Source organism: Orycteropus afer, unplaced genomic scaffold, assembly GCF_000298275.1.
Source record: "Orycteropus afer afer isolate SDZICR_OR568_19922 unplaced genomic scaffold, OryAfe1.0 scaffold00085, whole genome shotgun sequence".
NCBI lineage: Eukaryota > Metazoa > Chordata > Mammalia > Tubulidentata > Orycteropodidae > Orycteropus > Orycteropus afer.
In genome coordinates, this window is record NW_006921672.1 from 5,734,873 (window position 1) to 5,743,961 (window position 9,089).

The window sequence follows — 9,089 nt, forward strand, 5'->3', positions numbered from 1 at the left end:
AGAGACCCGTTGTTGCATCTAGATGGCAGCTTCCTAGCTTTTAAGGTTCCAGTCGCTACTTGCCAAAGTAGTAGGTGGAACAATGTTTTGTATAGTATGTTTATAAAACCTTCTTGGAACAATCCCTAATTTCTAAGTTTTAACAGCAATGATTATCATTATCAAAGGGAACATGTTCTCTCCCTTTGCTATATTCCACAGTCTATTCCAGGGTTTATTATGACCCTTTGGGATGTCCACACACACTCACTTCTTAGGACATGAGAATACCTCAGGTGTGTCTGGCTCAACCTCCTCCTTTTATTCTGGCATCAGCCTATCCAGGTTTATAAGAGGAGAGCTGTCCTGGCCTCCCACACTCTTCTTATCTTCTCCATTACGGAAAGATGGAAGTCTTGAAAGTAGACATTATAGAAGTCTTGAAGGTAGACATCTCAAGCTCCTGATTTAGAGTGGTTGAGAGCAAGCGTTCTGGAATACAATTGATCAATGTGGTAACAAATTTTCAGTGTGCTCCTCTTCACTAGCTGAGTGAGTTCATGCCAGTTATTCAATTTCCCTGTGCCTCCACTTCTTCATATGTAAATTGGAGAATGTTGAAGAACAAATGAGATGATATTTGAGAAGTGCTTAGAGCAGTATCTGGGACATAGTTAACTGTTCTGTAGGTATTTTCTATTTTATATAGTCACATAAGATATTTTTCTAGTACTTTCTTACACTGAGGTGTTTTTGGTCTTGGCATGATGGAAGCAGACATGCTCCAGCCCTGATTCCTCTGCGCTGCACTAGCAGCTGACCCACCTAGTATCATAACCATGGGACTTGTTGCCAGGGAGTAAAGTAATTATGAATGCAAGAGTTCAGGGGAGTCCCAAAGAATACCGGCTCACAGTACAGTATCATAAAAAGAGAATGGCAAAATAGTGTGGTTGCATATCTGGGGGGTGCATTTTCATTGGAGTCCATGAGATTGGGGCCCCCTGGAGTTGCACCAGATATTTTCTAAGAACTCAGTCATCCCTCTAAGGACTTCCCTGCATGACTCACCCACAGTATTCCAGAGCTTCAGCATTTGCTATTTCTCTGGCTTTCTAATTGCTTTACATAACTGCAATGGGTCCTGGCTGGGGCGAAAGTTAGAGATGCAAAATATTTAATGTCCACTCCTTGAAAAACAGGAAGGTTCAAGCAGCTGGGCATTTCGTTTCAGAATATAGACCTGCCCCTTGTCCACGGCTATTCTCTTCAGAAAATAGGTCATTTCATAGGAAATCTGGAGATCTGAGTTTATTCTACCAAGGACCTCTTGTGTATCATCAGGGAGGCCATGTAACTTCTCTGAGCCTGCTTCCCTAGTCTTTAATAGAAATTGAATGATCCCACTGCAATTTGACTCAACCCTTCCTCTGAGACTAGAAGAGGTAGGTGAGAAAGAATGTCAAACTTGGGGGTGGGGCAGTATCCTGTTGGATGCTTCTTACTGGCTTAGAGCTAATTAGAATCACTCTCCCCCAGCCCCTAGCCTATTTCCTTCCAGTTTTCAAGATCACTGGCCTGGCTCCAGACAATCCTGAGCCCTACAGCCCTTTCAGCCTGGAGGGAAACCTTGGAGGGAGGGAGCCTCACAAAGCATGCACCCTCTGCTCCTTTGGGGCCCAATGATCCCTTTAGTTTACTCTGGCCTGACAGCTCCATTTCAACCCCCACCTTGAAGATGAGGCAGCTCAATATTTACTCAGGCAGAGGGGTTTGCCCAGAAGCCTCACCTCCCTAGCCTGCCCCTACTGGCTCTGCTTGGCCACCCCTACCCCCTTCCCTACCCGGTTCATGGAGAGTTCAGCCCTGAAATGACTTGCCCCTCCCCACCCCCTAGCCCTGGTGGAGGAGCCGCATGTTCCAGGGATTGCTGAGGCCAGGAGGGCGGGGAAAGGGCCCTGTCCTCAGGGTCATGCCCTGGTCTCTCTGCTCTTGCTGGACCGACGGCCTGGGCCCCAGGAGGAGAGACTCAGCAAATGATTTTCCTTTTGGGGAAGGAACAAACAGAGATTGGTTAAAATGGAACTGTTGGAGTTGGAGGGAAGGTCCAGGACTGCCAAGGTGTCATGTTATTATTATTGATGGTAGAGAAATTTGGTAAACTTATAACACTTTGGATTCTCTTTCCAAAGGCACTATAAGAGGTGATCCAATAAAGAAATGACACTTGTGTTCCCATCTCCTAACATTCTAGAATGTAAGCTCCATGAAGGCAGGGATTTTTGCCTGTTTTACTCACTGCCCCATTTCTAGTGCCCAGAACAATGCTTGGCACATTAGTACATATCTGCTGAATAAACGAATATTGAAGAAGACTTTCATATCTAGAAGACAGGGTCCCCCAAATGTGGCTTTCTGAAATGATGTCGGTTTCAGATGTCTTATTAGTCCAATATTATCATCATAATCAATGCATTTATATAAAAAGAATGGAAGTAGGTTAGAGTTAGAAGGACATTTGGGAGACATTTTTCTCATCTGTTAAAGGTATCCATCTCAGGCAAATGACAGAGTTCATTTTATAGCTTCAGGCTGATTCTAATCCAAAATTCTCCTACAGAGTTTTTATATGTTTGTTTGTCCTTCTTTTACTTTGTTGGTGTTATTGTTATGTGCCATCAAGTCACCCGGACTCATAGCGACCCCTCCTTGGGTTTCTGAGGCAGTATCACTACAGAAGTAGGATTGCCCAACCTTCCTTCCGAGGAGTGGCTGGTGGGTTTGAACCGCCAGCCTTCTGGTTAGCAGTCAGGTGCCTTAGGCACTATGCTACCAGAGCTCCTTTACTTTAGGAAGTGAAAACCCAAAAGAGGACTCAGGAATTTAAAGAGTTCATCACAAAGAAGCCATTCATTCTCTCTATCTTCCAACTCACCTCAAAAAAGTTGAGTGTCACCACACTAGACGTGGTGTGCCAATGTACCAAGATTTCATTTTATTTTTGCTGAAAAGTTTGGGATGTCTTCCCCTCCAGGGCCAATAAGGTGAATTCACACAGGACTGTGTACATGGTTTGCTTGTTCGGGATCAAGAAGAGGAAGCATTACTTATAATACTGGAACTCAAGGGCAAGGATGGCAACCTGTTGACAGATTCACAGAGCCCTTGGGAAGATCGCCTAGTCTGGTGTGGTCTGTTGCCACCACTGGCAACAATTTGTGCTGCAAATTGATGATAGTTTCTTGCTTATATCTACTGAAGATATACACACATGGATCTCCAAATCAGAAAGAGGTATCTGAGTTGAGTCCAGCAGAGAGAAGGGAAGAACTGTCAAGGAAAAGGAAAAGTCACTTGCTCATGTGCTCCACCAAGAAGTGAGATTTCTAGATCAGGGGCTCCCTGGAGAGAATGAACCTTGGGCAGGGAATTCCTCATTAGTGGCTTGAAAGAAAGACAAAGGTTCTAGGACCTGGTGGGATTCCACTAACAATTCTTGTTAGAGATATGCCACGCCATCTTGCATGGCTCTTCCGGGTTCTTCTTCATTCCCTGCTGCCCCACCCAAGGTCATAAGTCAATTAAAGGAAGTCGAAACTGAGCTTCCTGCAAGGCGCGAATTTTAAAAGGCAACATAGCTTCTGATAGGTTAAGACCCCTTCCCCCAGCTCTGATGTACAACCTCCTAACCCCAGGTCTATATAAGACCACCCTCTCCCCTGCTCGCTCTCTTCCTCTCTCTTCTTCTCTCCCCTTCTTCCTCTTTCTTTCTTCTTCTCTTCTTCTTCTGTCCTTCCTCGGCGCAGACGCCCTTTCGCCTCTTTAATAAAATCTCCTGTTGGGTACCCTGGTGTGTGTCATGGTCGTTGAGTGCTGACCGAGCTCTAACAATTCTGGCTAGAGTTCTCTGATTGCCCCTTTAGTCTAGTTGAAGCCTCTGCCAGCAGCTGTTGCTCCCAGGAATGAGGAGTCTGAAGAGGCAAAATCTGGACAACAGGCTATGCAGGGCAAAAATCCTCAGGTGTCTGTGAGGAAAAACAAGGCTTACAGAGAGCCATCCCATGTTTTTCCTCAGCTGCAAACTTCCTTTTCCCCTTTCCACCACCTCCAGCTACTCCACTGTCACCCCTATGTATACTCAGGATCTTCCTGGAACTCAATTTTTAATCCCTATATTTGGGATTGACAAGGAGCTGAATCTGACTAGAAGCAGAGTCAGAGGGAGGTCAGAAGGCAACATCTTCCCGGGAGCCTGGGTGGAATGAGATTGCTTGAGTCCTGTATCCAGCATGGGGTCTCTATTCAGCACATTCAAATGAAGTAATCCCGGGGCTTTGGAAATGGAGAATTGCAAGATGCCTTCGGAAGAGTCTGCGTGTTTGCAGGCTCCCACCTACAGTGTGAACGTTTTGAAACCCACATGAAGATGTGTTGGCCTCTCTCACACATTCGTAGACCTGTCTGTAAACAGGTGTTGTTACTTGTGCTTCTGACCAGAAAACAAACTGATCTTGTACACAATTTTGCTGGGACACAGCCAGAGAAAGGGAGCTAGAGAGACAGGTATTGTTACTTGTATGGAAAGATTCTCTTTCCCTTCCACTCTTTGGATTTTATATTTTGACTGTATGTGGTGCGAAACAAAACTTTGGCGAAGCGTGAATGGATAACAGAAGAGTCAGCATAGAAGTAAAAAGGGAAAAGGCCCTTTACTAAATCCTTAATCTAATCTCTCTTCAAGATTCCATGAGGGGGTGAGGTTAGGGAGTTAGCCAGCTCTGCACACTGGATAGCATGTGGCTAAACCCACAGGGGAAAAGCAAAAACTAAAACCAAGCAAAACAAAATTAAAAATCCCAAACATAATCAGTCTCCTTCACAGAATGCCCAATGCCCAGAGAGCTGAATGTCCCCCCTGGTTTTCACTTGTTTGTTTTGGACCCCAAATTTAGTAGGATGGGAACATAAGATTTCTACTTTAACTGAGTCTGCCTGCCTTGATAGGAAAAAGAAAAAGTTTGTCTTTATCCTGAGAATTTAATAATGAAGAACAAAGGAAAAAAACAAAAGAATAAAAAGAAAGAAAAACAGCACCCAGTTAATGCTTGATACCAACCTTAACTTTGTTTTTTTTTCCAACATACTAATCCATTAAAAACCAAACCTTCAGACATGGTTTAAATTAATCTACCAAAAATCATCTTTGAGCATCTTACAAAATCCTTACCATTCTGAAAAATTCTTTTTAACTACAGGAATTTTTTTTTTTTTTTTTTTAAATTCCTCCTTTTGAATAAGAATAGGGGGCTATCTGTAACAGAGACTGGTCTTCCTTCTATTTGTTCTTTCTAAGTCAAAGGGATATGATAGACTGGAATAAAATTCACATGAATTTTGCTTTACTCTTTCGTGCACAAATTCCCAGGCAAAATCAGGGTCTTGGGTTAGAATTTAATTAGTAGGTAAGATAAAGCTCTTACTCAGTATTTCCTCTGATTTGGCCAGGTGCTGTACTCTCAATGTTGGATTCCTCCCTTAGGAAACAAACACACAATAAAGACTTGGTTCCTTCTTCTTTTTTTCCTTCTCAGAAATTTAAAGTTTAGTTCTCAACAACTGGAAATGTTTGCTCAGTTGCTGAGCCATAACTCAGATTCTTGTTTCAGGCCATGTTCAAGCCTGGATAGAGCCCTTTTCTATCCTCTCCTTTCAACTGAGCTAGGGTGCAAGACTCAGATGGTTTTCCTGCAGTCACAGAGGGTCTAACTCAGCACCCTTAGAGCTTCTTCCCACTGTAGCCTGGAACTGGGACTGGATCCCTGAGCCCCGGAGTGGACTCTCCAGCAGCGGTCTAAAAACTTTGATTGGTAATAGAGTGACAACAGCAAAAAGCTCACAGATCCTTGATGGGTCTGAATAGCAGGTATTTATTTCTACACTAGGTATGGCTGGAAAGAAATGATTCTCCCCTCCTTCCAACACACACACACACACACACACACAACCTTGCAAGCTTAATGAAAGGGTTTGGTTTAAGGAAATGGAGACGGAAGAGGTGGATGTTACTTGTAGATTTGCTCCCAGCAACTGGGAGAGATATTTTTCATCTGGCCTTTGGCAGATGTAGAAAAAGGTTCCTGACCAAAAATGAGATGCTAACCTATCTTTCAGGTCAGCATTGTCCCTGGGTATTTTGATGATCATCTAACTCCTTCTTAGCTCATAGAGAGAGCTGAAAAATCTGTATTACTAAACTTTTTGCTACTCCCTTTTGCCCTTCTCCATAGACCCCCCCAGAACATAGTCCAAGAGCCTTTTATTTCTTCTTCAGGTGAGTGAATTTCCAAGAGATCTCAATGTTAAAGTGGATAACCAAAACCAAACCAAAGTCACTGCTGTCGAGTCAGATCCAACTCATAGTGACCCCTCCTTGGGTTTCCAAGGCATTATCACTACGGAAGTAGATTACCCAACCTTCCTTCTGAGCAGTGGCTGGTGGGTTTGAACTGCCAGCCTTCTGGTTAGCAGTCAAGTGCCTTAGATGCTACACTACCAGAGCTCCCTTTTGAGGGTTAGCATAATCTTTATTCTCACTTTACATATAAGGAGCCTCAGGCTTAGAGAAAATAAGTAATGTATCCAAGATCACATATCTGAAAAGCACCATATCATTTTCTTTTTTCTTGTCTCTGGTCCTCAAGAATTTATATAAGTTCACATATGTGGAATATGCAATTCATTTAAGGTGATAGTTTTTTTTTACCCTATATCCCACTCCATTCCCACTTTTAGCTATTAAGTATTGTTCAGGGTCTTAGGTCACTGCTGCTTCTTTTTACTTTTGTAAAAAAGAAATAAAGCGGACTCTCCAAATATCCAACCAAGATCATCAGATTCAACTAGGCAATATCCTTCTCTGTGTAACCCTTAAAGATTGATAATTCCTGCAAATAGAATCCAAGTTAGATGTTGGTTGACTCACAGATTGTCCATATATGTGGCCATGATGAGAGGTTTTGATTTTGGGATCTCCCACATGGAGTGGTCTTCAAGGTTGGAAAGATGTATGCATGTTGACTATGGTTGATCTTGAACTTGAAGGGCTCAGGTTTGGCATACTACAGCAAGCCTGGGAGAATTAAAAGGGGACCATTAAAATGAATTTGGGAAGAAGTAGCTCTTTGAGGACACCTCTTCCCAAATTCTTCCTATGGATGCGGAAATCCTTCACTTCGCAGGTAGTAGGAGTCATAATACAGGAATATATCAGAAGTGGGGGCTTTTAGCCCCAGTTTTAGAGATCATAGCACTACCCAGTGGCATGCTTTCACATCAGTCAGCCTCTTTCCACATTCCTTCTACCCCCTTGTTGAAGACCACCACCCATGGCAGACATATAGAAGAGCTTTGGGGGCTTTGAGGAATAAAAGGATCAAAAGTCCAAATAACCAGCCCCTTCCACCTGTGAGCATCCCAGGCCTGATGTCCACAGCCAGGAGCAAGGCAGATAGAAGGCAGAAAACTGAAGGGCAGGAAAAGCTTCCCATCTCATAACTCAGTCCAGGTCTTGGGGACATGTAGAATGGTTCTGACAGCAGAATTAACATGATGGGGGAATCTAGGGGGAGACAGGAAGAGGAGAGGGGGAGGATACAACAAAGCCAGAGTGGGGGCAGTAGATCACTTGGGTCTGGCATCAGCTCTCCTACTTTATGCAAATGTTGCTTTAGCCCCAAAGAAGCCACATTCCTGGACTAGCTTGCTGTTTATTTAAAAAATATGCAGACTTTGCAACCCGTCTGGAAAGCTCTGATGGGGCTCCTGATAAGGGCATCTCATCATATCCCAGCAGCAGGGCAGTAAATCGAGAACATGCAGAAACATCAAAAAAGCCCTTCCTTGATCAGATGTTGTAAAGAATTTGCCAAGTCTGCAGATAAGGAGATCACTAGAGTGCCTGTGTGAGTCCCTCAGAGAAAGCCCATTTATTTTCTCCTTTCCTTTACCTTCTGCTCTTCAGATGAGCAAGGCATGCACGACAAGGGGGAGGTGGGTGAGCCACTGGTTGTGAGGCCCTGTAGTCAAGTCACAGATGGCCTGTCCTCACCAAGTACTCCAAGTAAGCAGTGGGGGGAGGGGTCTTGCCTTTCTTTATCAGTTTTGAAATACAAAGCACAGAAACTCAGTGGCTGCCAAGGTAAAAGGCTATCACAGAGCAAATACCTGAATGGGAGAGACATATTTGAAAAAGAACAGATAACATTTTCAACATATTTAGAGATCCCAGCCCTCATCCGGCTTTAGTATCCTTTCACCTGAGCTCATACCAGTAAGGGTGTCAAACAGATTAAATAGCTTAAGGGAAGGCAAGAACCAGGCATCTTACTAGTCCTCTTTTCATGTGTTGGAGCCAGCCTGGAGAAAGCAATGCTGAAGTAAAGGGTCTTGGTAATATTCACAAGCTAAGAGACTCCAAGTACACCATATTTCACTTCCTTTGCACTCACCTCTCTGACCAAAGGGAATATCAATTTTTGCCAGAGAATCAACAGTGCAACAGTGAGAATATATGGTGAGGAAATAAATTTAGAGTTCCTTTTTCTAAGGCCAAGTTAAGGCTTAATGAGTTTCATTCCTCACCCTCATCTTCAGTTTTTCTATCATCAGCCTTGACTGTTAGCTAAAGAAATGGGGGCCAAAGAAATTTCAATTAACTGGAGGTTACCCAAGAGCTCTCCACATAGGATATTCTTGCAGGGAGGGTCATAGTGGGAAATTCAAGACAAATCCATCAAGAGGTAGAATGAGCATGTGGGTGTGTTCTGGACGGTCAGAAATCTGAAGTCTACAACCAGGAAGAGATCAGTTCTAGGCTGCTGTATCTGCAAATTGTCTTGACAAGAGTACCTCGTGAAGAGAAATCCTAAAAACTTGTAGTGTGGATGAGGGCATCCCCTTAAAGAATCAAGAGAAATTGTGTTTTAGAAGGGGACTCAGAAGGAGGAAGAAGGAACAGAAAAAGAGAAATAGAGAACCATTAGCTTGGAGAAGAAAGACAGGGTAGATATTATGCATATTTTCAAAGATCTGAAGGAATGTCACATGGAGTT